Source organism: Rhinopithecus roxellana, chromosome 16 (genome assembly GCF_007565055.1).
Source record: "Rhinopithecus roxellana isolate Shanxi Qingling chromosome 16, ASM756505v1, whole genome shotgun sequence".
NCBI classification, from domain to species: Eukaryota; Metazoa; Chordata; class Mammalia; order Primates; family Cercopithecidae; genus Rhinopithecus; species Rhinopithecus roxellana.
This window is the reverse complement of record NC_044564.1, coordinates 103,240,101-103,268,030: the sequence shown is the minus strand read 5'-3', so window position 1 is coordinate 103,268,030 and position 27,930 is coordinate 103,240,101. Positions and strand designations below refer to the sequence as shown.

The 27,930-nt window shown below is 40.1% G+C and overlaps 1 long non-coding RNA gene across 1 annotated transcript in view; it reads left to right on the top strand.

Annotated features, from left to right (window-relative positions):
* The window catches only part of LOC115893868, a 44,046-nt gene extending 39,446 nt beyond the window's left edge, over positions 1-4,600 (top strand). The window contains exon 3 of the long non-coding RNA XR_004053891.1: positions 4,486-4,600. This is a non-coding gene — a long non-coding RNA (uncharacterized LOC115893868). The remainder of the gene's footprint in view (positions 1-4,485) is intronic.
* Positions 4,601-27,930: the final 23,330 nt, after the last annotated feature.

The window sequence follows — 27,930 nt, the reverse complement described above, 5'->3', positions numbered from 1 at the left end:
TGTGTGTGTATACCAGTAGTGGGATTACCGAATCAAATGGTAGTTCTACTTTTAGGTCTTTAAAGAATCTCCACACCGTTTTGCATGGCAGTTGTACTAGTTTACATTCCCACCAGCAGTGTAGAAGTGTTCCCTCTTCACTGCATCCACGTCAACATCTACTATGTTTTGGTTTTTTGATTATGGCCATTCTTGCAGTAAGGTGGTATCACATTGTGGTTTTAATTTGCGTTTTCCTCATCATTAGTGATGTTGAGCATTTTTTCATATGTTTGTTGGCCCATTTATGTATCTTCTTTTGAGAATTGTCTATTCATGTCCTTAGCCCACTTCTTGATGAGATTCTTTTTCTTGTTGATTTGTTCGAGTTCATTGTAGATTCAGGATATTAGTCCTTTGTCAATGTACAGATTGTGAAGATTTTTTCCCACCCTATGGGTTGTCTGTTTACTCTGACTGTTCCTTTTGGCATGTAAAAGCTCTTTCATTTAATTAAGTCCCAGCAATTTATCTTTGTTTTTATTGCATTTGCTTTTCAGTTCATGGTCATGAAATCCTTGTCTAAGCCAACGTTTAGAAGGGTTTTCAATGTTATATTCTGTAATTTTTATCGTTTCAGTTCTTAGATTCAAGTTCTTAATCCATCTTGAGTTGACTTTTGTATAAGTGAGAGATGAAGAGCCAGTTTCATTCTCCTACATGTGGCTAGCCAATTATCCCAGCATCATTTGTTGAAAAGGGTTTCCTTTCCCCACTTAATGTTTTTGTTTGCTTTTTTCCCCCATTTTTGTTTTTGTTTGCTTTGTTGAAGATCAGTTGGCTGTAAGTATTTGGGTTTATTTCTGGGTTCTCTATTCTGTTCCATTGGTCTATGTGCCTATTTTTATACCAGTACCATGTTGTTTTGGTAACTATGGCCTGATAGTATAGTTTTAAATCAGGTAATGTGATGCCTCCAGATTGTTCTTTTTGCTTAGTCTTGCTTTGGCTATGCAGGCTCTTTTTTGGTTCCATATGAATTTTAGAATTTTTTTTTTTCTAATTATATGAAGAATGATGGTGGTATTTTGATGGGATTTGTAGACTGCTTTTGACAGTATGGTCGTTTTCACAATGTTGATTCTACCCATCCATGAGCATGGGATGTGTTTCCATTTGTTTGTGTAGTCTACAATTTCTTTCAGCAGTGTTTTGTAGTTTTCCTTGTAGAGGTCTTTCATGACCTTGCTTAGGTTTATTCCTAAGTATTGTATTTTATTTTATTTTTTGCAGCTATCACAAAAGGGGTTGAGTTCTTGATTTGATTCTCAGTTTGGTCACTGTTGGTATATAGAAGAGCTGCTAATTTGTGTAGATTAATCTTGTATCTGGAAAACTTTGCTGAATTCTTTGATCAGTTCTAGGAGCTTTCTGGAGGATTTTCAGATCTTCTAGGTAAACGATCATATCATCAGCAAACAGTGACAGTTTGACTTCCTCTTTACTGATTTGGATGGCCTTTATTTCTTTCTCTTGTCTGATTGCTCTGGCTAGGACTTCCAGTACTATGTTGAAGAGGAGTGGTGAGAGTAGGCATCCTTGTCTTGTTCCAGTTCTCAAAGGGAATGCTTTCAACTTTTTCCCCATTCAGTATTATGTTGGCTATGGGTTTGTCATAGATGGCTTTTCTTATATTAAGGTATGTCCCTTATATGCTGATTTTGCTAAGTGTTTTAATCATAAAGGGGTGCTGGATTTTGTTGAATGCTTTTTCTGCATCTGTTGAGATGATTATGTGATTTTTGTTTTTAATTCTGTTTATGTGATGTATGACATTTATTGACTTGCATATGTTAAACCGTCACTGCATCCCTGGTATGAAACCCACTTGATCATGGTGGATTATCTTTCTGATATGTTGTTGGATTTGGTTAACTAGTATTTTGTTAAGGATTTTAGCATCTGTGTTCATTGGGGATATCGGTCCTTTCCTGGTTTTGGTATTAGGGTAATACTGGCTCCATGGAATGATTTAGGGAGGGTTCCCTCTTTTTCTGTCTTGTGGACTAGTGTCAATAGAACTGGTAGCAATTCTTCTTTGAATGTCTGGCAGAATTCTGCTATGAACCCATCTGGTCCTGGACTTTTTTTTGTTGGTAATTAAAAATTACCATTTAGATCTCACTGATTGTTATTGGTCTGTTCAGGGTATCTAATTCTTACTGATTTAAGCTAGGAGGGTTATATTTTTCCAGGAATTTATCCATCACTTCTAGGTTTTCTAGTTTATGTGCATAAAGTTGTTCATAGTAGCCTTAAATGATCTTTTGTATTTCTGTGGTGTCAGTTGTAATAATCCTGTTTCATTTCTTATTGAACTTATTTGGATTTCCTCTCTTCTTTTCTTGGTTAATCTTAATGGTCTATCGATTTTATTTATCTTGCCAAAGAACCAGCTTTTTGTTTCATTTATTAATTTAATTTTATTTTTTTGTTTAGATTTTATTAATTTTTGCTCTGATCTTTATTTCCTTTCTTCTGATGGATTAAGGATTGTTGGACAAGGCCATTTATCATTATATAATGTCCCTTTTTGTCTTTTTAAACTGCTGTTGCTTTAAAGTTTATTTTGTCTGATATAAGAATAGCTACTACTGCTTGCTTTTGGTATCCATTTGCATGAAATATCTTTTTCCACCCCTTTACCTTACATTTGTGCAAGTCCTTATATGTTAGATGAGTCTCTTGAAGGCAGCAGATAGTTGGTTGGTGACTTCTTATCCATTCTTCAATTCTGTATCTTTTAAGTGGAGCATTTAGGCCATTTACATTCAATGTTAGTATTGGGATGTGAGGTACAATTTATCGTACCATTTGTTGCCTGTATACCCTGGTTTTTTGTTTTTTAAATTGTATTTTTGTTTTATAGGTTCCATGAGATTTATGTTTTAAAGAGGTTCTGTTTTGATGTGTTTCCAGGATTTGTTGCAAGATTTAGAGCTCCTTTGAGCAGTTCTTGTACTGGTGGCTTGGTAGTGGCGAATTCTCTTAGCATTTGTCTGTGTGAAAAAGACTGTGTCTTTCCTTCACATATGAAGCTTAGTTTCACTGGATACAAAATTTTTGGCTGGTGATTGTTTTGTTTGAGGAGGCACACCAATCCCCTCTAGCATGTAGGGTTTCTGCTGAGAAATCAGCTGTTAATCCGATAGGTTTTCCTGTATAGGTTTCCTGGTGTTTTTGTCTCATAGCTCTTAAGATTCTTTCTTTTATCATAACTTTAGATAACCTGATGATAATGTGCCTAGACGATGATCTTTTTTTGATGAATTTCCCAGGTGCTCTTTGTGCTTCTTGTATTTGGATGTCTAGGTCTCTAGCAAGGCTGGGGAAGTTTTCCTTGATTATTCCCCTAAATACGTTTTCCAAACTTTTGTATTTCTCTTCTTCCTCAGGAACACCAGTTATTCTTAGGTTTGGTCATTTAACATAATCACAGACTTCTTGGAGGCTTTGTTAGTATATTCTTATTCTTTTTTCTTTGTCTTTGTTGGATTAGGTTAATTTGAAGACCTTGTCTCTGAGCCCTCAATTTCTTTCTTCTACTTGTTCAGTTATATTGCTGAGACTTTCCAGTTCATTTTGCATTTCTATAATAAGTGTGTCTATTGTTTCCTGAAGTTTTGATTGTTTTTTGTTTATGCTATCTATTTTCTTGAATATTTCTCCATTCACTTATTGTATCAGTTTTTGGATTGCCTTACATTGGGCTTCACCTTTCTCTGGTGCCTCCCTGATTAGCTTAATAATTAATCTCCTGAATTCTTTTTTAGGTAAATCAGGGATTTCTTCTTGGTTTGGGTCCATTGCTGGTAAACTAGTGTGATTTTTTGGAGGTATTAGAAACCTTGTTTTGTCATATTACCAGAGTTGGTTCCTGGTTCCTTCTCATTTGAGTAGCCTCTGTCAGAGGGAAAGTCTAGGGCAGAAGGCTGTTTTTCAGATTCTTTTGTCCCACAAGGTGGCCAGAGCTGTAGTGATTGTTGTCTCTTTTCTGAATCTGGCCACTCTGTACAGACAACCCCCAGTACCAGCCTAGAGCCTGGTAGACTTGGTGCTTCTCATGTACTGCTGCTACCACCATGATGCTGTCCACTAAAGAACACTTTCTGTCTTGGGTCTACCAGGCTCCAGGCTGGTACTGGGGGTTGTCTGTACAGAGTCCTGTGATGTGAACCATCTGTCGGTCTCTCTGTCATGGATACCAGCACACTATTTGGGTTGTCTCCTGGGTCCTACAGGAGCAATCTGCTTCCTTCAGGGGGTCTGTGGGTCCTCTCAGGCTTCCTGATTTATGCCTGCAATCATTTTGGAGTAAAAATTCATGATGGGAGCCTCCACGTGCTGCTCTGCTCATCTAAGTCAGAGCTGCAATGTAGTCCTGCCTCCCATCTGCCGTGATCCCCTCCCTCACTTTTGATTCTTCATCTCTTGATTCCTCTACAGATGCTTTTATGGTTCTACAAATCGGGGTTGCCCAGGACAAGGATAACAGCAAGAAATATCTCAAATTCCCTCTAAAATCTCTAAGATCTAATTAGCACTTATGTGGAAAAGCCATATTCCTAATAAAAATAAGATACAGAAACCTCCAAGTTGGCACTGTAAGAAGAATTTCTTAAAAAGGAAGGAAAAACGAATTAAGAAATCTCAACCTTTCTTTGCAAGCTTCGCCTTCCTCCTGGTGCTTCTCACGTACTACTGCTGCAACCATGATGCACTAAAGAATATTTTCTGCCTTTAACATTTGGGGTAAGTATCTAGGTAAAAGACTCATCCATTTGTCCAGCTGAGTCGTACAACAGCAGTTGCATGGAGACAGAAATGGGAAAATAGAGAGAGGATTTGTGAATTTACATCTTCATTTAAGTTACACATTTCTAGCTTGAAGAACCCATAGGAGTTTCTGGGCATATGTTGCTTCCATGCCTTCTACCTCAGCTTCCTCATCGGTACAATGGGTTAGTAAAAGTACCTATTTCACAGGAGTAGAGTGAGGGTTAAATAGAGAAGGCTCCATGTAAGTTTGCTACTATTATCATTATTAGGGCAAGCTCATTTGTTTCCATCTTGCTTTCCTGTCTGCGTTTTAAAATTACCTTGTTCTCATTGTAAGAAACATACAGAAAATACTTCTAATTTAGTTTTAGATGTGAGCATTTTGGTCTAGAGACACATTTTAATCATGGAGGCAAGGGTCATCTCTTTAAATTTTATTTTGCCCTTTTACAGAGCTTGAGCATGCTCAGAGGGTAAATAGAAACGTCTCTGGCTAATTTTTGGAAGCAAACGCCAGAGCCAAATGATGAGGATGATGTGGGGACTGATCCTCCCTTTGAGCCAGGATAGTTGCTTCTGATAACAAAACACTTAGGGCTCTATAGTTTATGTAGTGTTTTAAAACATCCATGTTATTAAATGCTCACAGATTTTTAGTTATTATAATTTTAAGGGTATGAAAACTGAGACTGACTTACTCCATATCTATAAATAGGCAAGACTTGATCAAGGTCCCATGATTCCACATCCCATACTCTTTGTACTCTCCCTCACTGGGTAGAAATTTAACGTGAAAGCTAGTTTTCCCTTGAGGTCATGGAGACACAATCTAGCTACTCAGTGCATTCCTTGTTTGAGGGTTAAGAGAAATGCTGGCTAGTGTGAAGCTCCTTCCTATATATTTTCTCAAACCCTCATTGGGGAAGATGAGTGAAACACAGCCTAATTGATTGTTTAGAAACCCACAAGTTTCTAGTAAATACCATACATGTTCTTGAATTTTCCACATGTGTGAACTCTTGATGGGTTGGGAAAAGTAGCCTTGGAGTTAAAAAAAATTCCTATCCTTCTACACCTTATTATTCCCTTTAAGTTTTACAGAAGTATCATTTTCAGTTTTAAACTTCCTGATTTCATAGCATCAATAATTTGTTTTGAGTCTATTTATATCTAGTAATTTAAAATACTTTAGATATAAACTTCTAGGATGTTGACTAAATAAAGAGGGAAATGTGGTGGGAGAAATGAGTCTGTGGTAAGGGAAGTTTGTTAAACCATTGTGGGGAAGCTTAAAAATTCTGCAGCCACTCTAACTTACTTCCCATTCAGAAAAATAGTTGGAAAGAAGCAGCTGCAATGTTCTGCTAAGCTGATTGTTCCAGGACAAGCATCATCACCTCGTTAATGTCATACTTTCCACCCATCTCCTCTCTCCCTTCTTTGTCGCACTCTTTCCTTTCCTTCCCTTCTTTTACCTCCTTTATCTGCTCCAACACCTTGAATATTGAGTTTTTTTTCCATGAGTGTTCTCTTCAATAAAATAAGCCAATACCTAACAAACAACATGAAAGAAAGAAAATTGCTTAAGGAGAAAAATACAGTCTTTGTTCAGGAGAAATAGTGATTTGTTTCCTGGGAGAATTATAAAAAAGAGGCTCACAATCACTTCTTTGCAAAGTTGCAGATCAAGGTTGTGTTGCTGCTTGCAGATAATTTGGAAGCAATGTGTAGGTTTGAAAAATGACCCATTCCTTCACAGGTGAAACTTAGACTATCCCCTTCTATCATAATTATCGACAGATTTAGATTGAAGTGATTGTGGAATGCGTTGTCCTTACAGATATTCAGGGACATGACGACGAGTGACTCTGATGGGAATGATTGAAAACGGTACAGTTCACCATCACAGCCCCTGAAATGGCTGAGATATGCAAAAGTGCTGGTTTGATCCAAAAGGTATAAATAGCACTAGAAGGGGAAGGCTGAGCAGGGCTTGCAGGCTGCTGTGTTGGAGGAACAATTTGACAGAGACAGAGCAAGATGATGATAACTTGGAAAAAGGATAATTTGTCATGATTACCTCTTTCCCCCTCCTCCCTAGAGAGAGTAGCTTGCACCCATTGGAATTCATGTGTGGGGGAAAAAAGCATTATAACCAAGAAAACATATCATCTTATATTTTCCTTTTCTGGGTCTACACTTTGGGTGTATAGAGTCATCAGATTGTGAAAGTTCTGCTAAAAAGATGTGGCATGTTGCAGGATTTCTCTAAGGTTTGAGACATTTTAGTTCCAGTAGCTTCTTTGTTAGGAGGTGCTGCTCCTAGGTGCAAGTACTTTGGATTTATTATCACTTATGCAGTCATCAGACAACCTAGCCGCCTCCACCAATTTTGCTACAAATGCATTTGCCCCGTAAACTCAAATGGTGCTAACTGCTATCATGGGTTTGAAGACAAATCTTAAAATTTTTGTAGCAAAAACTTTGAATAGCCTGCCTGTTTTTCCTTTTTAAAATAGCATTTACTATTTTTAAAAATAAAAGTAGCACATATTCAGTGTAGCACTTTTTGAAATATAGAAAAGTGTGAAGATGAAGAAATAGAATATTATTGATAATTCCATCACCCGTATGTGAGTATGTTAAGACTCCCTGCGGACCTTGGAGTCTTCTGCCTGATTCACGATAGATGTAGTTTTCTTTGTTCCACCACTCCTCTTCTTTTCTCTGCTCATAGTTGCCCTTTCTCTCTTGTCACCTGTCTCCTTTTGTGTCTGTGATTTTGGTTCATTGGCTCTGCCTTTGGGGTACTCACTTGCTTCCTTTGGAAACTGCACTGAGGGAGCATGGTGATAGTTTTTTTACACCAAAACTTGATGGGCCACGGGAATATTTTACAGAAAAACAACTCCATCAATTTCCAAATGTAAGGTTGCTCTAGAACAGCGTTTGGAGATTTCTACCCTGTGGTAAGAAAATGCCTGCCCAAATCCATCACTCTGGGAGATGAGGGTGGGTTACAATGGCGAACCCTGGTGGAAGAAATGGGGCTGAAACCAGGGTTGCCAGATTTAGCAAATAAAAATATAGGATGCCCAAATGTTTTCTGAGGCATACCTATATTAAAGAAAATTTTGTTGATCTGAAATTCAAATGAACTGGTCACCCAATATTTTGTCTATCAAACCCTAGCTGAAATAGTAGTTAAACCTCCAGAAAGACAAGGGATTATGGAACAGAAAAAGGTGACTAGGGAAGGTGGCCTCATCTCACTTCAGTGCATTCATGGAAGCCTTGTTCATTTCTAGACATGGATGGCTCTACCCACTGGGCCTAAGTCTGACCTGTACTCTCCTTTCCCTGCCCTCAAATGGTCAGCTTCTGATGGGGATTCTGATGCCTTAAAACTCTTTTTTCACCATTGCGACCACCCCTGTCCAGTTCAGGCCGTTGGTGCTCACCTGGACCATTGTGATGCCTTCTTAGACCAGCCTGTATATGAAAAAAATGAAAGCTCCTCTGACGCAGTTTTTACAATGCTGCTGAGAGCTCTTTCTAAATGTAAGTCTAGGGAAGTATACTCCCTCTGCTTAAAACCTTTCAAAACGTTCCCAATGCTCTTAAGCTCTCTACTCTAGAAAGCCTGGCTAGACCTTCCTGATGTGGCCTCTGTCTTCCTCTTTACCCTCATGCCAGGTTTCTCCTTATTTCTTTATATTCATCCTAATTTTCCCTCCAGTTCTCTGAACAAAATATGTTCTTACTGGATTGTAGACAATTGTACATTAAAAAAAAATCACTCAAAAAGCATTCATTTCTTCTCTACCAAGTGCCATTCGTAGAGGTGAACAAGATGTGGTTCCTATCCTCATGTAGGTCTAGGCCAGGACTCAGCACTCAGAGGTATACAGGGGCTGGGACGGCCATTACTACGTGGGAAAAGAGTGAGTGAAACGTGTCTTTCTTGCGCTATCCTACCTTTTCCACCTTTGATAGAAACATGAACATAAGAAACATTTTGTTTTTCCTTGAACTGTACTATTTAAAAGACAATAGCACAAGCTTAATGATAAATGGAGCTGACCTAGGCCTCACTGCTAGGGGCATGTCTTAGTCCATTCTGGATTCTGTAACAAAATTACAGAACTGGGTAATTTATAAATAATAGGAGTTTATTGCTCATGGTTCTGGAGGCTGGGAAGTTCAAGATCGAGGTGCCAGCCGCTTTGGTGTCTGCTCTTCATAGATGGAACCTTTTTGCTGTGTGCTCATGTGACAGGAGAGATGAACAGTGTCCTCACATGGTAGAAGGACAAAGGGGGCTCCCCAAGCTTCTTGTATAAGGGCACTAATCCCATTCATGAGGGCTCTGCCCTCATAACTTGGTGGCCCCAAAGGCCCTCACCTCTTACCATTCTCATATTAATAATAATTAATTGCCATTAAGTTTTGACATGAACTTGGGGGGATACATTCAGACCATAGAAAGGCACAAGAAAAAGTGATAGCAACTGCGGTAAATCAGACCCCATTTAAAGGGGCAGTCATTACTCAGTTCTAGTCAGTTGTTACCATGAGGGTATTTCAAGAGAAATCAGAAATCAGAATTTTAATGTGAAAACCTTCATTAATGACAGTAATTAAAAACAACGTCCACAAACCCACAAAGCTCTGAGAGCCAGATTTAATGGATCTGTGGGTTTGTTTTTTTTTTTCCTGAATATCTAGTATGAGAACACCGCCAACTGCCTGGTTCACTCATCACATCCAATTTACTTAGAAAACTCTTACTCATTCTTAAATGTATCAAACACCCCTTTGTACCCCATAAATATATAGAATTATTATTTCTCAATAAAAAAGTTACTTTTGACAATAACCTTTCTTAGCTGCTGCCCTTAACCCTTGGCTATGTCAAATTCCCCTCCAGGGTGTTTCTGTAATAGGAGGCACTACAGGAAGCCTTTCTTTCCCTATCCTAGCACTTATCCCACTGTGTTATAGCTGCCTAGGCAGTTATTTCTCTTCCTTCATCGTCTGTAGTAACCTCCACATGGGCAGTAGCTCTGTGTATCCTGCTGGCTTCTGTTCTTACGTGCAGTATTCCTGTCTCCAACCTGCGTGGCCATGAACCTGCTGTAACTTCTCTACTACTCCGTTAGGAGTTGGGCTGTTCATTTATTTGCAGGATTCTGCCCACCCCCTCTGCCTTTTCCTCATCTTCATGCTCCAGGCTTGGGTCAGCCACTGTGCTCTATAAGATGTGGGGGGTGGGGGTGGGTTGAATCCTGCTTGCTTCTTGCCACAAAGATCAGAGTATGAATTATAAGCAGATTTCTTGTTGGACAGAAGTATGGATGCTCTGGCACTTTCTGTGTAACACATCCAAGGTGACCCTTCTTTCTCTCACCAACTTCGTGAGTGCTAATATTTAGCCATTCTGCACCTAACATCACCTGGCTTCATAAATGCTCCTCAGTATTCAGCAAAATGTACCAAACACTTTTGATATGTAAGGACGATGCACTCAGAAGGAAGTTTTATGACAAAAGCTACTTCAGGTAAGACCTTGATGTTATTCTAAGTCAATTCTTCATAGTAAATATTCTACTGTATTTGTTTAGAAGCCAAGCTTTTTTATCCCCTTAAAAATGTATCCTTTATTTATCAGTTCAATTTCTGATGTTCTGTATGAAGACTGAGAGGTACTTTACAATGTGTAAAGGAAGGAGATAGGGTTGTGTGTGTGTGTGTCCCAGTGTCAGCTTGGCGGGAGATCTTCTGCTGGTTGCATCTAGTCTCACTTCCACAAACATGAGGATAACCACTTCTGTGTCTTCTGGGCCCTATTTTTTACTCAGTGCATGGGTGCATGTGTGTGTGTGTGCAGCCATGTGTATGTGAGTGTGTGTATGTGTGTCCCTACAAGTGATCTGGGCCATTGAATGAAGCATTTTTGACATGGAGTGGACTGTATAAGAGGCTGGGAAATCTTTAAGGGCAGAAAGGAGGTGAATATCTCATGAGTGATGCACTGGTTTCCATTGATTGGTAGTTGTTAGTAGACAACAATGGGGAAGCCAGGTTTTCTTTCTGCTCCCAGGCTGACGATGATGATGAATGGCTCCTGCTGGGGCACATGCCTGTGGTCTCTCCATCTCACTCATTTTGTCTATGTGATTCCTCCTCTTCCTTTCTCTTGGCCTGTGGAGACTTTTATCTAGTCTAGGGACAGAAACAATCTCCTCTCAATGTCTGCTCTCAATCTGTTTTACATCTAGCCCAGTGGCTTTTGAACTCAATATTTAAGAATAGTCCCTTGTGGTTTTCTAGTTCTTCATTGTGTCATTTACCTCCAAGCAGTAGGTGGCTCACATCTAGGTGTCTAGGCAAAGAGGGGATGTCCTTGGAAAAACAGTGAGGAAATTCCATGAAAGCAGACATGAAGGAAAACACACTAATTACTACTTCAAATTATTATTATATATTATGTCCTACTTGCTTGTAAATATATATGCAAGATTTTAATAGGAGAACATCTGTGGAGGGTAGACTTTAAAAAAATTCAGGCATATTTGCTAAGCTGACTTTAAATCAAATAAGGATGATAATTTGCATCACCCTTGGTTTGCAAGGTGCTTTTACATGTGATGTTAATCTCATATCCAGCTTGTGAAATAGGCAGGATCTGCAGTGTTTTTCTATTTCATGAAAAAGGATCAGAGAGGTTATATAACTTCCACAGAGTTGCAAAGTGAGTACATGTCAGTGGACCCAGGACTTTGGACTCTAGTCCAAGTCTCATTCTGCTACCCTAAGACTGCTTCAATATGATTTGGAAGGGTTAGCCCTGTCACTGAGTAAGCTATGCCTCATAAGTGCCCATCTGAGCACAGGATGTTTCTTTATCTATGGCATGGTACATACCATCCTTTGTCCCACATACAGTCAATTCTAGATGGATAAGATGCCTTAAGTGATCTTTCACGAAGAGGCCCTCTTGGTCTTTTTTTTTTCTACCACAACTTACAGGACTGCTGAAAACTTTGACCTATTTCATAGATAAGTATTTAATTATTAGTTAATCCGCCTATCAACTATTTATTGATGCCTAGTCCTGGGTTAGGCTGTGGGAAAAGAAATGTACAATTTGTTCTTTGGCCAGAATGCACAGGAATGAGGAACAGCAAATGAGGCTTAGTAAGTGGCCTACTGCTGGTTGCAGTGATAGCGGTGTTTTTACAGTGTTGTGGGAGAACAGGGGCAGGACCGTTAACCAAAACCATGGCAGGGAAAGTTTTAATGGAGTGAACTGAGAAGTTGATCAGGCTGGAATGGGGAAAGGGCATTCTAGCAGAGGGGCAGCCTTAAAGAAAATCATGGAAGCCTGGGAGTGCAAAGGCCAGTGTGACTGGTGTTGGGGTGAGGGGTGAGTGATGGGACAAGAGCCATGGAAATTGACAGAGGTTGGATTGTGAGGGGCCCTAGAACCTAGACTATGTCTAAACTTTATGCCGAAGCAGGTGAGAATTGCTTAGGGATGGTAATAAAGGGGGTGATAATAGCAATTTTAAAAAATCTTTCTTGCAGCAGAGGATGATTTAGAGAGAAATGAGACTTTAGGCTGTAACATCAGTTAGGAGGGGAAGAGGTCCTAGACATGGGCACCATCCAGGCTGTGGGAGAGGACAGGGATACATTTGTGAGGTGGTTAGGAGAGGTAATTGACATTGGTAGAGATGGATGGGTTATGGTGATGCTTAAGAGAGGAAAATCCTCCAGCACTTTGGGAGGCCGAGACGGGCGGATCACGAGGTCAGGAGATCGAGACCATCCTGGCTAACCCGGTGAAACCCCATCTCTACTAAAAAATACGAAAAAAACTAGCCGGGCGAGGTGGCAGGCGCCTGTAGTCCCAGCTACTCGGGAGGCTGAGGCAGGAGAATGGCGTAAACCTGGGAGGCGGAGCTTGCAGTGAGCTGAGATCTGGCCACTGCACTCCAGCCTGGGTGACAGAGCGAGACTCCGTCTCAAAAAAAATAAATAAATAAATAAAAGAGAGAGGAAAATCCTTAGGCACCATCTAATTCCTGGACAGGTGGAGGATATGGTCTCCCACAAGAAAGGGAAGCCTTAGGGGAGGAACAGGTGATGAGCATGAGGATGATAGTTTGCATCACCCTTGGTTTGCAAAGTGGTTTTACATGTGATGTTCATTTTATACCCAGCTTGTAAAATAGGCAAGATGGGTAGGGTTTGGTCAGGTACATCAGAAGATTCCATGGCAGTGTTTAATAGGCAGGGGGGAATGGTGATCCAGTGTGAGCAGAGGTACACACTTCCAGCCCTCAATTAACTCACAGGGAAGCTCTTGTTGCCTCTTCTGCCATCCAGTGATATCAACCTGAGATCTGAGAGGGGATCTGGACTAATAGGAAAGAGATGTTCTCAGCTGCACTCTAAAGGTTTGCCTTTATGCTACAGAATCTTCGTCTCATGAGCTTAAGACCTGGAGAGAGGAAAGGTGAGAAATTTGCAAAGCAGCTGCAATTAAAATCAAGAATTAAAGAATAATGTCCTTGCCTGATCTGTTAGGGAACAAGAGGAATAACTTCAAATCAAACCTCAGTTGATCCAGATCTAAAATAGATTTAAATCAGTTCTCCAAAGCCTGGGCAGGTTTTTAAATCAAAACCTGTGTTTCAGGTTCCTTTTGTTAAAGAAATGCCCTTACTTGATGGAACATCAAAACCTCATTAAATTGCAAACATTGGACTATAAAAGATGGAGAATGAGCAATTCTACTTAGCTGCTGCAGCCCTCCACACGGTGCCCCAGAAGGACAATGAGTTCCAAAGGTCAGGGTTACACATGGCGTGGTAAGTGTTTTTCTCCTTCTAACACTCAACAGGCTTGGAAAATGGCCAATGTTAGAGACGTAGAAAGAGAGAGGGAAAGGGGAAGAGGGAGGGAGAGAGAGAGAGAGAGAGAGGGAGAGAGGGAGAGAGGGGGTTGGGGAAGGGGGGGAGAGAGAGAGAGAGAGAGAGTCAGTGTCAGTGTCAGTCGGTAGTCAGGCTTCTTCAAGAATGAAAAATAAACTTTTTCCCCCCCTGCAGAAAAAGAAGTTGAAGAAAGGCAAACCCTGAAGAAAAGCAGACAGCTGCTAACTAGTTGTCTAGCTGTCTATTTGCGGACACTTCCTTTCATCTTGTCATATCTTTTGTGGTGTTTGAAATGTTTGGAGCTTAAGAGTGGAAGAACACTCTGTGGAATCCAAACTTTTATTAAAAGAAAGGGAAAGGGAGACAGCACAGTTCTGATAACAAGTGAGTGTTTCAATGTTGGGGCCATATTTTGCCCAAATATCAAGCAGAAGAGCCCTCTATTTCTAGCTAAATGAAGCAGAAAACATATTTTGATTAAAAATACAGAAGAAGATAACGTGTAGGAAACCAACTTATTTTGTGGGAAGGCTGCAGAGGGATACAAATGGACCTTAAGAAGTGGCCAGGAGGAGAGGGGCCTCCTTCCCAGGCTTGGCCAGGGTCCCTTTGTGCTGGTTCATTGGAATGCTAATTTCTGCTCCATTGTCCCTGAGAAGCCACTCTGCTTTCTCGCACTGGAAGCCCTTTCTCACTCTCTTGTCTTTGGTGGTCTTCACCAGCTGCTTCTATTAGCTTAGAGCCTCAGGAGATTTTATTTCCATGAATGTTGTTTTGTGCAGACCTCTGTTTCTATTTGATCGATTCATCCATTTGATTCTCATTCCTTCTTGCATTCATCCTCAGGGGTTAAACCATCAGATTATGGTTTCCTTGTCAAAATTAGAAACCCAAAGTGGACTGTCACAAGGATCCTGGGGATTTTGTCTTTGACATCCATTTCGGAGGAAATGGAGATTGAAATCTTAGCAGGAGAATCTCTTCAGGGACTCTGATTTTTCTTTAAAAGGAACCAAGTCCTGAATTAAAATAAATACCTAGACTTCAGATGAGGCATCAGAGAATCAACAGAGGGCCTAAGTCTTTGTTTCGCTGGCTGTCTGTGTGCACCATAATTAAGGGGAAAGAGCTTAGGGAATTATCCACAGCTCAGTTTTCATAGCCAGTTTTCTTTTCAAATTGGATACTTAACATATCGCTCAGAAAATGTTTTTCAAAGACTTCGCTAGGTGCCTGTGGTATGCTGTGGCATTGACAGATGGACAGAAGCTGGAAAGATGGGTGGGTTCCATTCCTTCGTGTCCTAAAATGCCAACAGCTGTTGGGCTGTACATTTCAGTGCTACTTGGGGCTTTTTACCTAGCATTGGAGTACGTTGTGCTCTTCTCTCGTTTCCTCTACTACATGAGGAGGCCACTGCTGTAGAGTGACAAGGTGGGAAGAACCAAAGCCAGGTCTGCCAGATCTGGCTTCTGCCACCCCTCCTCTCTGGGCCTCATCTGTAAAATGGGGTAAATCCGCTCTGTGGTTGTGAGAATTATATGAGATCACATATGTGAAGTTCCAGGGATCTGGAAGGCATTTGAGAAAAATTAATCACATACTCTTCTATCTTTCACCCCGATCCTCATGGAAGATTGTGAAATGACTTTAAACTTAATAAGCAGTTTAATGCTGTCCCTCGAATGTGTCATGCTTCTTCCTGTCTCCATGATTTATTTGGCACTGCTGCTCTTCTGATTGGAGTAGTTGTTCCCTAGATTCCCCTCCCATGGCTGGCTCCTAGGCATCATTCAAGTCTGAGCTCAGGTTGCTTTTTCCAAAGGCTCTTCTTGCCCTGGTTAAAAATAACCCTAGGCTACTATTCACAATAGTAAAGACATGGAACCAACTGAAATGCCCATCAATGATAGACTGGATAAAGAAAATGTGGCACATATACACCATGAAATACTATGCAGCTGTAAAAAGGAATGAGATCATGTCCTTTGCAGGGACATGGATGAAGTTGGAAGCCATTATTCTCAGCAAACGAACACAGAAACAGAAAACCAAACACCGCATGTTCGCACTCATAACTGGGAGTTGAACAATGAGAACACATGGACACAGGGAGGGAAACAACACAAACCAGGGCCTGTCGGGGAAGGGGATGAGGGGAGGGAGAGCATCAGGACAAATGACTGATGCATATGGGGCTTAATACCTAGGTGATGGGTTGATAGGTGCAGCAAAACACGATGGCACACATTTACCTGCACATTCTGCTCATGTATCCTTGAACTTTAATGTAAAAGAAAAAGAAAAAAAAAATAACCCTAGGCTAGCCCCTTAAGTTATCTAGGTTTTTTTTTTTTTTTTTTTTCCTAGTACAGCAATCTCAAGTGTTCTTTTTTTTTTTTTTTTTTTTTTACCTTGATGCATATTATCTGCTTCTCTCTGCTAGAACATAAGAACCAGGAGTATATAAACTTTGTCTCATTCACTAGAATACTGTGTGGCGCAGATGTTTATGTACTTTGGCCTGGTGCTGGCTGGGGTTATGGGCATTAATAAGACCCAGATCCTACTCCCCAGGAACTTTCAGTCATGTAAAGAAATAGTTTATAATGCTCACAAGATTCTTGTGACTATCTACTTTTGGCTTTCACAGAGTAGGGAGACATAGACACATATAATTTTATATAGGAATCGAGGCCAGTGCCTCAACAGAAGTGTGTTCTAGGTGACACAAGAAAGATTTGATGATTCTGCCTGAATGTGCTAAGTAAGGTTTCCAGGAAGAGAGGTAATTCAGCTAGGATTTGCAGGATTAACTGCAGGTCCTGGTTAGGTAGACTGTGGTGGAAAGGCATTCTCAGCAAGAAACCTGGAGCTACAACACAGCACACAGCATGTAGTGGGACATAACTTGTTCAGATTTTTATATTAAACCTGTAAAATTTCAGCATACTGGCTTCTGCTCTGCATTCCAGCCTTTTAGGATTATTTTCAATTCTTCATCCTGACATCTGCGATTTTAAAAATCTCTCCTGACTTGGAGTCATCTGAAATATGTCCATAAAGCCCTGTAAAACTGGCCAGTGGCTGGAATTGAAGGGGAAAGAATGGAAATGGACATAGAAGGGAGATATTTACCCAAGAAAGGTTTAAAATTGAACCAATCATGGCGCAGGAGTGTGGGGTGGAAAGAGCTCTGGACCAGAAGTTAGAAGACCTGGTCCCTCATTCTTTCTGTTGCTTGTGTGGTCTTAGATTATTTAATATATCTAAGCCTCAGTTTATTCATCCATAAAGCAACAACAACAACAACAAAATAAAATAACAAAGTGTGACTAGTAACACCAGGTAAGATTGGGAATCACAGAAAATGAATTTGAGCTTCCAAGGAATCTTCACTGCAATTTAAGTGATGCTAAGGGCTATGAGAATACTTGGAGGTGCTAGCATTCTATGAACTTTAAATGCTTATTGTTATTTGACTTCTTTCCTAACCATTTTCAGGTTTAGATTTGCAAAATATTTTCACTTCTGTGTTTTTCCCAATCTCCCCTACATTGATTTGTAATCAATAATGTCTGTTTTTCCATATTGTCAGCCAATAGTTGAGCATGGGACATTTCTATCCCAGATATTCCTCCAAAAAGCTAATCAAATAATACAGTTTTTTGCTCAGACAGATGTTAGTGAAGATTAGAGAGAGTCACTGAGAATCATGCCCTATGTCAGGATGTTGAATCCATTTTTCAGAGTTTTCAGGGTGTAGGTCTCTCTGTTGCCACCAGATGAGCCAGGGTTGGGCCCTCTACTGGCTGGACTGTTGGCATGTGTCCTGTGAACGTTTTAAGGAACGCTGGGCATGATCTGATCCACCTACCTCATTTTACAGAAGAAGTTGAGGTCCTAAGAGGAAGGAATTCGTTCAAGCTTTGACAGTCAGTAAATGAGCTAAAACAAAGTGAAACAGATAACAAAGCAGGAGAAATCACCTGTGACATAGCCTTCCCTATTCTATTTTATATGTAAAATCTATGTAAAAATTATCAATATATGAATTTGTCTCAGAAAGGATCAGGCTGACTTTTAAAAATACACACTACAAAAAGGTTTCTAAAAAGTAATTGAGAATGACAGGGCACTTGCCCACAGATGGAGAGACAATATTTGCAAGAGATGTATCTGATAAAGGACTGTTATTCAAAATATACAAAGTACTGTTAAAACTCAGCAATAAGAAAATAAACAACCCAGTTAAAAAAATGGGCAAAATATCTGAACAGACACCTCACCGAAGAAGATACACAAATGTCAAGCAAGCATATAAGCACATGAAAAGATGCTCACATTATATGTCATTTGGGAACTGAAAATTAAAACAATGAGATACACACTTTTTTAGGGTGACTAAAATCCAGACCACTGACACCACCAAATGCTGGGAAGTGGTGGAGCAAGAAGAACTCTCATTAGTTGCTGGTTGCTGTTGCGAGTGCAAAATGATACAGCCACTGTATTAGTGAACTGTCATGTTGCTAATAAAGACATACTCGAGACTAGGTAATTTATAAAGAAAAGAGAATTTTTTTTTTTTTTCTTTGAGACAGAGTCTTGCTCTGTTGCCAGGCTGGAGTGGAGTGTCACCATCTCAGCTCACTGCAACCCCCGCCTCCTGGGTTCAAGGGATTCTCCTGCCTCAGCCTCCCAAGTAGCTGGGATTACAGATGTGCCACCACCACGCCCGGCTAATTTTTTTGTACTTTTAGTAGAGATGGGGTTTCACCATGTTGGCCAGGCTGGTCTAGAACTCCTGACCTCAAATGATCTACCAGCCTCGGTCTCCCAAAGTGCTGAGATTATAGGCATGAGCCACCACGCCTGGCCAAGAAAAGAGGTTTAATTGACTCACCGTTCTGCATGGCTGAGGAGCCCTCAGGAAACTTATAATCATGGCAGAAGGCACCTTTTCATAGTGTGGCAGGAGACAGGATGAGAGAATAATAGCCAAGTGAAGGGGGAAGCCCCTTATAAAACCACCAGATCTTATGAGAACTCACTCACTATCACAAGAAAAGTATGGGGAAAACGACCATACTGTTGTAATAATCCCTTTGACACTTGGGGATTATTACAGTTCAAGATGAGATTTTGAATAGGGACACAGCCAAACCATATCAGCCACTTTGGAAGACATTTTGGCAGTTTATTTTTACAAATTAAAACATACACTTACCTTACAACCCAGCAATTGTGCTCCTTGGTATTTACCAAAATGAATTAAAAACTTATGTTCACAAAATAATCTGTACACAGATCTTTAACACAGCTTTATTCGTAATTGTCAAAACTTGAAAGCAATGAAGCAGTTAGTGAATGGATAAATAAACTGGTATATCCAGACAGTGGAATATTATTCAGTGTTAAAAAGAAATAAACTATCAAACCATAGAATAACCTTAAATGCATATTACTAAGTGAAAGAGGTCAATCTGAAAATGCTACATACTGTGTGACTACAACTGTATGACATTCTGGAACAGATAAAACTCCAGAGACAGTGAAAAGATCAGTGGTTGCCAGAGATTTGGGAGATGAGAGGAATGAATAGGCAGAGCACAGATGATTTTTTGGTCAGTGAGCTACTCTGTATGATACTATAATGGTAGATACATGTGATTATACACATATCAAAACCCATAGAACATATAACACCAAGAGTGAACCTTAATGTAAATGATGGATTTGGGATGAAAAGGATGTATCATTATAGGTTCATGGAATGTGACAAATGTATAATATCATTGTGGTGTGTGATATTAATAGCAGGAGAGACTGTGTGGTTGGGGGCGGGGAAGAGGAGAATATGGGAACTCTGTACTTTCTGCTCAAATTTGCTGTGAACCTAAAACTACTCTAAAAAGATAAAATCTATATTTAAAAAAGCAATTGAGGAAATGAGGAAAAAAAGGAAATAATAACGGAGAAATAAGTTCAAAACTTGGGTAAGGTTAATGAATAAAATGTGTGGACATTTGCTAGAGGTGGGGTACACATTTAATTTCTGAGCAGTTAAGGCAAAAACAATAATAGTATCCATAAGTGAAAAGCAGTTTAGCACACTTAATCCTGGGACTAAGAACAAAGAAGAATTTCTCTTATGTTTCTTTTTACCGGGGACAGGATAAAGTAGAGAACTATGTCCTCAAAAACTTTTGCTAAATAACAACAACAACATAATGAGTTTTATAGGGTAGAAGTCTTGGCTTTATAAAAAATACTTTCCCCAAAAAGGTCCTACTCTGAATGACCACCAGGGGTGCTGTAGTCTGGCAGCGTGGGTCTGTACGAATTAGTGCCTGTCAGGCCTTCTGAAAGAAGTGCTAGAAGTGCTGGGGCTGGCTGCTCCTTGTCAGGGGAGAACAGGATGTCCTCAGTTCTCAGGCAGTGGACTGGATGCCAGGAAGGGCTGACATTCACCAGCCATTAATTAAACTCCAGGATAGCGAGGTGATTTGGGGTACAGCACTGTCATGGTGTTGACCTTCCTCCTTCTAAGGAACTTGTTTCAGCTTCTGAAAGAATATTGGACAAAATTGTAAGAACGAGGAGATTTTAAAACCAGTTTTACTGAGGTATGATTTGTATACATCAAAATTTATGCATGCTAATGTATAGGTTGCAAACCCATGTAACTTTCACCCCAATAAAGATATAGAAGATTCCCATTTCCTTAGAACATTCTCTCAATGTGTCTCTCTTTTCAATCTCTTCCCCTTGCCTCTGGTACCTACTCCCCCATTCTGGACCAGTGCTGATTTACTATCACTACAGATTAGTTTTGTCTTGCTAGCACTTCATGTAAATGGAATCATATGATACGTGTCCTTTCATGTTTGGGTCTTTCACTTTGCATGTCTGTGAGATTCACCAATACCATCAAGTGTATCAGTAATGCATTCCTGTTTATTGCTGATGACTATACCACTTCACAAATATACCATGATTATTCATTTGCCTGTTGAACATTTTGGTTTTTCCCATTTTGGGATATTATGAATAAAGTTGATATGAACGTCCATGTATAAGTCATTGTGTGGACATAAGTTGTCATTTCTACTGCTACTGCCACTAGTGGGTTGTGTCCTGTGTTAAAGGCAAATACTGCTCATATGCAGTGCCCCTTCCTGCCTGCTTTCCTCTTCCTTTTTCCTTTCTGGAACTCAACTCAAGACAACTCCTCTTGTGTTTCTGATTCTGCTATGGTAACACATACTCAGCTAGTGCCTCCTCTTTATTGGGGCACATCATTCTCTCTGTCCCACCTTTTTACTGAAGGTCTGAAGAGCTCACTTAAGGTGTGCCTGAACCTCTAAGTTCTCAATTTTGGCTTTAGGGGAAACTTTGCTCTAAAACAGCTTTTTCAGCCGGGCATCGTAGCTCATGCCTGTAATCCCAGCACTTTGGGAGGCCGAGGCAGGCGGGTCACCAGAGGTCAGGATTTTGAGACCAGCCTGGCCAACATGAAGAAACCCTGTCTCTACTAAAAATACCAAAAAAAAAAAAAAAAAAAAAAAAAAAAAAAAAAAAAAAAATTAGCCATGCTTGGTGGTGCACGTTATTGTATTCCTGTATACAATGAGCCTGTGTTCCCAGCTACTTGGGAGGCTGAGGCAGGAGAATCACTTGAACCCAGGCAGTAGAGTTTACAGTAAGCCGAGATCACACCACTGCACTCCAGCCTGGGAGATGGAGCAAGACTTCATCTCAATAAAAAAACAAAAACAAAACAAAACAAAACAAAACAAAAAACAACTTTTCCCAGAGAGAACACTGTGGGTTATGTACTGCTTGCATTGTTTACTAAACCCCAGCTGCCTGTTATTTTCTCTTATAAAATCTAGTTATTTGCCTTCATTATTTTTATCACAGGATGTAATTACATACAACTTATTTATGGTTTATTGATCAATGCATGTCTCTTTCACTAGAATGCCATTTTATTAACCACTATGCACCCAGCACATGGCATGGGGCTTTGGCTTGAGCAGACACACAAACGTATTTGTTGAATGAATGTGGGGGTTCCAGCCATTGTCCTGATGGGACTTTGATAAATGTGACTCTGATCCAATATCTGTTATTACACATGTCAGGCTAGGATGGCTAAAGGTACTGTTCCAACATGTAGGTATCAGCACCCTGATCCTGTGAGAAAGTTTGGGGTCAATTTGCTAAGGACACTCAGGTCTTCTTTCCTTCACTGAATGTACATAAAATGCAGAGATCTTCAAAACACCACTGGTGCTTTGAAGTGATGTAGCTTTGCCCTTGTGTGGATGGAGACTTGAGACCCAGAGAGGTTTCCCTAAGACATCAAGGTCTTTCCAGTTCAAGCATAATGATTTTATGCTTAATTTGGGTTTTAGAATTAGACTTGAGTTTGACTCCCAGGTATATATCACCAAGTCATGGTGTGATTTTGATCAAGTAACTTAACCTCCTTGAGCCTCAGTTTCTAGTCTAATGGGCCTTTTGGTATTGACTATAGCTGTTATGCCTCTGCAGGCCATCTCCAGGCCAAACAACTTTTTGTATTGTTTTGTATTGCTTTGTTTTTGACAGGTCTTATTTTGTTATAGGTTTGAGTTTGCTTACCTTACCGGTATGCTCAACTGAATATGTCTGGTTTTTTTCATTCTCAGAGTGTGAAATCTTAAGCTGAGAGCAGGTAGCCCTCAGGATGTGGTCTGGCTAGTGCAGAGATGAGCAGGGCTGTTTCCCCATTGTTCTAGGTGCTAGTCTAACATTGAAACTGAGGGCTGCATAATTTTTTTGTGGCGATCACGTGGCTCTGCTGATTCAGGTTCAGTACCTCATCAACTAATATTCCTACATTCACTCTTCATGTCAGCCATTATTATTATTGTTGTTGTTATTTTTAATTTTTAAATTCAGTTTTCAGTTCCCTTGCCATCCTAGTGAGTCTAGAGATATAGAGTCAAACTCTTTTGGTTATTTTCTAGTTAGTTCTGAATTTATCTTATTGCCTCTTGCTGAAATTAGTGCCCTGCTGTCCAGGCAAAAATAAGATTTAAACCACCAAATTGAATTATTCTCTTGTTCTTTGCCCATTCACCTCTCTGGGAGGATCCTTAGGGAAGGGCCATTAAGCAACGTTCCTGAATTATTATTATGTGCCAGGTCCTGTGTCACATTCAGTCCAGAAGACAGAGAAGTGGAAGATTACAGTGCAGCGTAATCAGTGCAATGACAAAGGGAAGTCCCCTCTGCTCAAATAGCAGAGGAGAGATCCCAAACCATGAAGACCAGAGAATCAAGCCAGCTGTCCAGGGTCCAGGCTGGAGATATGTTCGGACTTGATCCCTAGAAAATCTGTGTCTAGGTCTTCAAATCCTTAGCATTTTGAGGCTTATCCTCTTCTTGGTTTTCCTGTACCATTCAGGTAGCACTATATCGAGAGGAACTCTACAATCTGATGATTCATTCATTTGTTCATTCCATGAATACTGGAGGACGTTTTAGTATGAGGTTATACAAGGGAACAAATGAAATAAAATCTCTGTCCTTGTGGGCATGCCATTCATGTCTTTGGCTTGAACTACTTGTTTTAGGCCATTTCATACTTTACTTCTTGACCTGTGTCCAATATTGTTGGTTTCTGACATCTTGGTTATTTGCTTGCTTATTGCTTTAGCTTAACCTTACAGCAAAGACCTGAGACTGCTTCTCTGGATTTTCTTCACTGATGTGACCCAGACTCTTTCTCTGGATATATATTAGTAGATGCTAAATGTTTAGAACAGCTTTCAGCCCATTTGTAAGAAACTTTGTAAGTGCTTGTCATCATCATAATAATTATTATTTTATGCATAATGAAAATTATATATATCCAGGGAAATAAAATAAATAGTAGGAAAATACATACACACACACACACACACACACACACACACACACACACACACACACACACACATACATATATTCAGTATTTTCCCAAGGTCTATATCCCTTAGAAAAATACTGCTCAGCTTGATCAGAGCCCTGGGACCTGTTACCTTTAGTCATTTGCTTCTCCTCTGGGTCCCTCTAGGTTCCAGACCTTACTGGGTTTGTTTTAGCTACATAGGCCAAAACTAGAGAGCTGAGAAGGTGAGTAGGTCCAGTCAGGTGTGATTCTTGGTATCAGAGTGTATTTTGGTTCATGGCAGAACTCTGTGTTGCAAATAAAGAGAAAAGTTGCACCTTACTGGGAAAGGGAGCTAGTGAGAGCCTTGTCATGTTTAGGACATAGGTGGCTGAGATTTTGGGCAAGGATCTGGGTTCAGGAGAGAAATCAAGCCAGAAACCTCTCATATAGCCTATGACAAGTAATTGTGGTGGTGGGAAGGAAAATAATAATAATAATTATTATTATAATGACAAGCACTTACAAAGTTTCTCACAAATGGGCTGAATTTTGTTCTAAACATTTAGCATATATTAGCTAATTTAATCCTTCTAGGGATCTGTTGTGGGAAGTCAGGGACCCCAAACAGAGGGAATAACTGGAGCTGTGGCAGAGGAACATAAATTGTGAAGATTTCATGGACATCTATCAGTTCCCAAATAATAGTTTTATAATTTCTTATGCCTGTCTTTAATCTCTTAACCCTGTTATTTTTATAAGTTGAGGATGTACATCACCTCAGGACCACTGTGATGATTGTGTTAACTGTACAAATTGATTTTAAAACATTTAAAACATGTGTGTTTGAACAATATGAAATCAGTGCACCTTGAAAAAGAACAGAATAACAGCGATTTTTAGGGAACAAGGGAAGATAACCATAAAGTTTGACTGCCTGTGGGGTTGGGCAAAAAGAGCCATATTTTTCTTCTTGCAGAGAGCCTATAAATGGACATGCAAGTAGGAGAGGTATCTCTAAATTCTTTTCCTAGCAAGGAATATTAATATTAATATGCTGGGAAAGGAATGCATTCCTGGGGGGAAGTCTATAAACAGCTGCTCTGGGAATGTCTGTCTTATGCGGTTGAGATAAGGACTGAGATACGCCCTGGTCTCCTGCAGTACCCTCAGGCTTATTAGGATTGGGAAACTCCACCCTGGTAAATTTGTGGTCAGACTGGTTCTCTGCTCTTGAACCCTGTTTTCTGTTGTTTAAGATGTGCACTGCTGAACATAGACCCTTATCAGTGGTTCTGGTTTTGCCCTTTGCCCTGTGATCTTTGTTGGACCCTTATCAGTGGTTCTGCTTTTTCCCTTTGTCCTGTTCCCTCAGAAGCATCTGATCTTTGTTAGACCCTTAGTAGTAGTTCTGCTTTTTGCCCTTTGAAGCATGTGATCTTTGTGCCTACTCCCTGTTCTTACACCCCCTCTCCTTTTGAAACCCTTAATAAAAACTTGCTGGTCTGAGACTCAGGCAGGCATCATGGTCCTACCAATATGTGATGTCACCCCTCATGGCCCAGCTGTAAAATTCCTCTCTTTGTACTCTTTCTTTTTATTTCTTGGCTGGTTGACACTTATGGAAAAAAGAAAGAACCTACATGGAAGTATTGGGGGCGGGTCCCCCAGTAGGGATCAATTCTCATTTTAAAGATGGAGGAACTGAGGAATAGAGATGTTAAATAACCCAAGGTCCCCCAGTTAGGTAGGTTAAGATATGGAATTCACATGGATGTCTAGGCCCCTCTTGAAGAAACAGGCCCTGTTTCTAGACCTTAGAGTTGAAGTTGCTGAATTGCTCCACTGGTTACAGTCTGGGCAGGTGGAGGACTTTGAGCTGACAGCTGGGCAGGGCTGGTTGTTTGGGGAGGATTACTAAGGTGGGTCCTGAATGGGAATTGGAGCAAAGCGTATTGGAGATTTAGTTGGGGTCTGAGTACAAAACTGCAGTGATCAACGTTTCTCTTCATGTTCTTCTCCAGTTAGTTATTGCTGTAACACTCAAGCGTCTTCTGTTTTCTTGTCTATGGATGGGCTGCTTAATAACCTACATTCTCATTAGGCTTGAAATAATTGCAACCATACTGTCCAAATCTCTTGCTTTTCTGCACTAAAAAATAATTTATGTAAATGTAGTGCTGTCTAATCTAGTAATGCTGGATATTGGGGAAGGACATATAGATTCAAGTGATACTTCCACAATCGTAATACCACTTTCGTAGCATTCTTCAGTATATTCTTTGGTTTAGTCTAGACTTTTCCAGGGCTCTTGCAATGGTACAATTCATCGCTAGATGCCAAGAACCCTCAGAAGAATCTAAGATCATGAGATGATATAATTGAGGACAGACATCTCTACAGCAGAGCTAAGCACTCTCTGTTCCTTTTGTCCCTCCTGAAAATGTGCCTCATGCTTTTCATGATTGGCTGTTATAATTCTGTGAGGATTCTGGAAAATATGTACTGTTATGGTGTGGTGTGGTAGGAAGGGGATTTTAACCTCCATAACCTTTGTTACATCTTTTTGTTGGAACTTGGAAGAAGGCTTGACATAACCTGCTGCTATGGTTTGTAAAGGAGGATCATGAAGCCAATAAGGATTCTGAAGAGTCCATGAGCCAGACTAGTTTTTGCTTTTTTGTTTGTTGTACTGGAACCTGAAGGAGAACATGACTTCAGATGGAAGTTCTGGTAGTGGAAATGCTAGGGAAGGCAGAAGCTAAGCTGATAACAGCTTCTCTTATGAATCAGCAAGGGGACTTACATTTGCATACTGTATAATCTTAAACCTTTTAGACAATAGGAGCCATGCTTTGTGCTTCTTGGTTCCATGGTATCTTGACTTCTCAGGAAATATTTTTTTTTCTTGAATTTAAGGGTGAGTTTTCTTTTCACATGATAGTTGGGTAAGATGACCTGACGGTTTCTATGGATTTCTCTAAGACTGATAATAAGTAGACGAGTGAAATGAAACCTAATGCTCAGCACATAGTAGAGGCTCATTAAATATTTGTGAATAAAAGCCTTTTTCCTGGCTGCATGTTAAGTTATAAAACTGAGGTCAAAAGGAGATCTGAGACTTATCTTGTTTAAGCAATATTTCTTACTTCCAACCTTTTCTGTTCAATAGAGAACTCTAAATTCCTCTAGTAGATAATTCACACAGTCTGACAAATGGCTCCTGGTCTGGAAGGACACATGCAGTGTTCTCCATGTAAGTGGGGGTACTTGACTTGGTAAGCATTTGTAGGAACTACCCAAGAATGTTTGGACCAGTGCCTCAGCAAAATCCCTATTGTAGAGAAAGAAAGACATACAAAGATGCTGTCCACAAAGAGTTACTCCCCCATTCCCCTTCATTCCTGCTGGAACTGTGGATCCTCCATTTCCTGACATGTGAGAAGTAAAAGCTGAATCCATAATCAGCTCTTAATTCACAGGTCTGCAGCTGTTTTCTCTACTGAGCTCCTAAAACTCTTTCTTAGTCTCTTTCACTGATGGACATTATCCTTAATATTTTGTACTTTCTGGAAAACAGCTTTGCTGTGTTCAAGAGACTTGAGTTTGCAGTTGGACATACATGTTTTTGAATCTAGTGCACTGTGACTTTGAGCAAATTATTCTTTGTCTCATTATCTTGAAGAGTGGAAGCAATACCACTGTACTGGGTTGCTGTAAATGAAAAAGAGATGATATGCAGTACAGGGCACCTGCTGAACATTCAAGAAATATTTGTCCTTTCCTTCCTTGTTGCTGCCTTAATTTTTATTTCCTACCCTGGCATTCTGCTTCTTTGTCATTTTTTTTTGGCAGAGTTGAGCATAACGAGCCTACATAGAGCCCAGTTGCCCTGTCTTTGGGTCTTGATTGCTTTTGCCTTTCCCCCTATAAATGAAGCGTCACGTCCTGGTTCCTTGTTGATTTTCAGAGGCACGACTGTTTGACAAACCATTTCAGGTGCTGTCTGCAGGCTGCCTAATGAGCCCTCATCTTTCACATCACTGACTGTTCAACTGATTTAGGGAAAAGTGCCCCCCGCTGATGTGTAAGAAACAGATGCAGCATAATTGTTCCATATCTCTCCTCCTTTTCTTTTTCTCTATCTCCATTTCTATGCACATTTTCCCAGGAGATCTAATAGTTTCCATTACCATTTCTCTACTGGGAATATATTCTAATAATGCAATATTTTTGCTAATCAAA